Source organism: Galendromus occidentalis, unplaced genomic scaffold (assembly GCF_000255335.2).
Source record: "Galendromus occidentalis unplaced genomic scaffold, Mocc_1.1 scf7180000077318, whole genome shotgun sequence".
NCBI lineage: Eukaryota > Metazoa > Arthropoda > Arachnida > Mesostigmata > Phytoseiidae > Galendromus > Galendromus occidentalis.
Window position 1 is genome coordinate 2744 of NW_003805306.1, and position 4919 is coordinate 7662.

The following is a 4919-nucleotide window of genomic DNA, read 5'->3' on the forward strand; positions in this document are numbered from 1 at the left end:
GCCGGTCAAGAAACCTCGACAAGAAGCCAACGGCGTAGGTGTAGCGGGACGCACTGCAGACCATAATAACGATGACAATAAATCATGTCATCATTCCGTCTACTGGTCTCATCGTCACATGGCGCAATCGACAGCTAGTTCCCAAAAAACCTGAGTTTCGCCGGAGATTCGATCGTGTCACCGTCGGAAGACAACAGAGCGACATCAAGACACACTATGGCTTCGAACCCAAGAGACTCATGGATGCCGGTGCCCAGACCGATGAAAATTGTGACGGGCGAGGACAACTCCAATCGATGGCAGGACTTCATCGAAACCTTCGCCGACTACGCTCTAGTGGACAAACTCTACATGGAAGCACCCGCGGCACAAATAGCCAAGTTCAGAGCGGTTTTCGGTGACGAGAACAGGTCAGTCATAAGGGACCTGGAGTTAGAACCAGTCGCGAACGACAAGGCAGATGAGCGGGGCCTAGCACCATGCAAGGGATTGGAAAATATCGTCAACGCCCTGGAACAACGCTTCAAATCACACCGTAACGTGATCTACCAACGATTTCGTCTATACAGATTGAAGCAAGCAAGCGGAGAGTTAGCCAAGGATTTCTACGACAGGGTCAGCAAACAGGTGAAGAAGTGCGCCTTCAATCATGATGTGAAGGAAACGCTGAGAGACATCCTTATCATCGGGACCAACCACGCCAAGGCCCAGGAGGCTCTCTTCAGAGAGGATCACGCGAAGCTCGACGCTCAAAGCGCACTTCGAATGATCGAAATGTTCGAGGACAACGAAAAAACAGTGAAGACGATCCAAGAACAACCAGTGAACGAGATCGAGACCGCGAACGTGGTTCGCTCACACCGAGCCAGCGCGAACAACAACTACGCCAGCGGCTCAAGCAAGTGTGGAAGATGTGGCTCGAGCCACCCTCCGAGGAGCTGCGCGGCGTTTAATCAGACATGCAACAAATGCAGAAAAAAGGTCACTTCGCCAGATTCTGTCGGGGCTCGAACAGACGACAACAGGCGGGACCCACCAGGACAGTCAGGGCAGTCTTCGGAGAGCAGGACGAGACGGACGAGGGGGGCGAATGGTCAGGCGAGGAAGAAATATACGCGTGCGACACAATCGGCCGCTGCCCCGTCAAGAAACTCTTCGCACATCTGACCGTGAACTCCCCGAAGAACAAGCGAAAAATAACAGTCAAGACGCTGCTGGACACTGGGGCCTCGGTAAACGTTATGAGCGCGAGAGAACTGGATCGCCTCCGAGAGAACACCACGATCAACAAAATCAACATACATGACCGCATCGTTTTAAGAATGTACGACCACAGCAGCACCACAACGCTCGGATCGACAAGGATCAAGATACTCCACGAAGGAGAAATACACGTAATCAAGTTCCAGATTATCAACCAAGACCTAGACACCTTACTGTCAGCCGAGACGTGCCTCCGATTGAAGCTCATTCAAGTATCCAACAGAGTCGAGTTCGTCAACCAACTTTCAACAGTTGATAGGAACAAACTCGAGGCACTAGTCGAAGCAAACAAAGACGTCTTCGAGGGCTTGGGTAAGTTGCCTCCACCCGTGAAACTTTACCTAAAACCTAATGCCGTTCCAGTACAACAACCGCCGCGCAGAACGGCGGTCGCGCTTGTGGAACCACTGTCGAATCGCCTGCGTGAGATGGAACGCGCAGGGATAATCGAAAGAGTTGATTACCCCACAGATTGGGTAAGCAATATAGTCCCGGTCCACAGGGAAGGGAAGAAGCTCCGGGTTTGCCTCGACCCATTCCACCTGAACAGGGCCCTGGAGCGACCGCGATACCCGATGCCCACGCTCACGGAGGCGCTCCACAAGCTGAGAAGAGCGAAGATATTCACGGCAATCGACGCGCGTGACGGATTTTACCAAATGGAATTGGAAGAAGCGAGCGCCGACGCCACGACATTCTGGTCACCGCTGGGACGTTTCAGATACCGCAGAGTCCCACAGGGCATATCAAGTGCGCCCGAGGAGTACCAGAAGCGCCAAATGCAGGCATACGAAGGACTTAGAGGGGTGATAGTCGTTGCCGACGACACACTCGTTTACGGAGAGGGGGAAACCATGGCCGAGGCGAACGAGGATCACTTCCGGAACCTCACCGCACTCTTCGAGCGAGCGAGACTAGTGGGTCTCAAATTCAACAAAGAGAAGCTAAAACTAGGGGTTCCGGAGGTAAGGTTCCTGGGACATATAATCAGCAGGGAGGGATTGAAGGCCGACCCAAAGAAGGTCGAGGCAATCCGGGAAATGCCTCGACCAACAGACGTGAAGGGGGTCCAGACATTCTTGGGCTGCGTCAATTACTTGTTACAATTCCTCCCCAACCTCGCACAGATGACGGAGCCCTTGCGGAGACTCACGCAGATCGAAAAATTCGATTTCGCCTGGCAAAGCCAGCAGAAAGAGGCTTTTGAGAATATCAAACAGCAACTGACACGGACGCCCACACTCGCATATTTCGACCAGAACAAGAAGATAGTCCTACAGACCGACGCATCAAGTTTTGGACTAGGCGGAGTTCTGCTACAAGATGGAAAGCCGGTAGCTTTCACATCGCACACGCTGAGCAAGGCGGAGCAGAACTATTCCGTCATAGAAAAGGAATGTCTAGCAATCTTGGTCACATGCCAGAAATTCGATAAATACATTTATGGACTCCCCGAGGTTCAAGTGCAGACGGATCACAAACCATTGGAGGCCATTTTCAGCAAATCATTGGATGCCTGTCCGAAAAGATTGCAGGGAATGCGCCTCGCACTCCAGCGATATAATCTGATCGTCGAGTACATCAAGGGGAGCACGAATTTCGTGGCCGACGCTTTGAGCCGCAACCCGTTACCTCGCGGATCGGAGGAAAACGTCGAGCTCATCAGGAGGGTCGAACTAGAACATATCGACCACCGGGAACACGGAAAGATTTCAGACATCACCACGGAACGAATCAGACAAGCCACTGAGTCTGACGAAGAGATTCAGGCTCTCATCCTGGCGATCAGAACGGGATGGCAGAAAAGACAGCCGGCCACGGATCCCTTCTGGAACGTCAGAGATGAGCTCGTCTACGACAGAGGCATAGTCTACAAGGGACAGGCGACTGTGATCCCCAGATCGCTCCGCGAGGAGCTCTTGAGGAAGACACACGCGGCACACATGGGCTATGACTCAATGTGTCGACGCGCGAAAGATTGTCTGTTCTGGCCGGGTATACGCAACGATATTAGGAATATCGCATCCGCGTGCGAGGCTTGTCAGACTTATCGGCCGGCACAGCAACGAGAGCCCCTCATGGGTAAGCCCATACCAAGCCGCCCGTGGCAGGTCGTGCATCAGGACCTCTTCAGTTGGGAGGACTGCCAATACGTCGTGACGGTAGACGGGTTCTCAGACTTCTTCGAGGTTGACCGTCTGGGACGCGACACTACGTCCGCGAACCTCATCAGGAAGACGAGGGCCCTATTTGCGCGATACGGCAGGCCGGAGGAATTTCATACCGATTCAGACCCTCGTTACTTATCCACAGAATTCAAGAAGTTCCTACAGGCATGGCAAACTACGCATAAGACCAGCTCACCACACCATCATCAATCGAACGGGAAGAAGCGAAAGTGCAGTCAAAGACCGCAAAAGAACTCATCAAAAAATGCAAGCTGGCTGGACAGTGCCTCGACGAAGCCATGCTTGAGTGGAGACTGACCCCTCAGGTCGAAGGGCTGTCCCCGGCTCAAAAGTTCCTCGGAAGGATACCAAGCTCAACAATACCATCCAGGCCCGAATCGAAGCTCACAACCAATTCTGAAAGGGTCGTGGAGATCATCGCCCGACGACGTAAACGACAAGCAGTTCAATACAATAAAAATTCAAAGCCACTTCCCCCGCTCGAGGCCGGTCAGGCCGTCCGCGTCCAACCCTCCGACTACAGCCATGAGTGGAAACCCGCAACTTGCATCAAGCGGATCGATCACAGAACATATCTCATCAAGACGCAGGACGGCACTCGACTCATTCGAAATAGGCGATATTTGTCCGCAGTTCCAAACTTAGAGAGAAGTTCTAACGCAATATCTACTACCTACAGGGAGTCACAGAAACGAGCTCAGCGAACGCTCCAGAGTTCAGCCCAAAGCAACCCGAAGGAAGCCAAAAAAACTTCTGGAATCACAGCTAGAAAGAGACCACCGCCAACACCAATGAAGAACCCCAGTGCGCGCCGCTTGCGGAAGCAAACTCTCGGAGAACCGCAATCGGGACCTCCGGTAGCATCCCGGAGAAGAGCTGCGCCAGTAAAAGGCCTGCAGGCGGCAACCCCCGGGGACCCCCGGTAGCGAAGCGCTCCCACACAGCCAGCACAAACCAGACTCCAACGGATACGAAAACGAAAGGAACGACAGTCAACGACGGTAATCTCAGCATGCCGATCCGAGACCCGGAACCGATGGAAATCTCGATCAACGAAGCAACCGCCGGAGAACATCGAAATAATGATCAGAATAATATCGACAGGAGTAGTCAACCCACCGATCAAGAAACCAAAACATCGAGATACGGGAGACCGCTCCTAACACCAGCCAGACTTCAATTGTGAGACCCAAAAAAGAACCCCGTTATCGACCAGAGTCGTCTAAGACAAGTCACCCCAAAGCTTCAAACTAACCGCCAATAGTTGGCAGGGAGAGGAAGCCGTACCGAATGCCGATCTTCAAAACATCAACCCCGCGAATAGTAGTTAGTAGCAGTAAGGATCTCACCGCGGCGGTCCCGTAGTAAATTGTACTCTAGTAGATAGTTAGAGCGGAACGCCCAGGGGAGATCTCATTGTGATATAGTAGGCGGGGTATTCGGTATAGTCTCGACTCATAGTTCTCG

General features: G+C 52.7%; 1 pseudogene; it reads left to right on the forward strand.

Annotated features, from left to right (window-relative positions):
- Positions 1–216: 216 nt before the first annotated feature.
- LOC114828165 (uncharacterized protein K02A2.6-like) lies at positions 217–4378 on the forward strand (annotated as a pseudogene).
- The last annotated feature ends 541 nt before the right edge of the window (positions 4379–4919 follow it).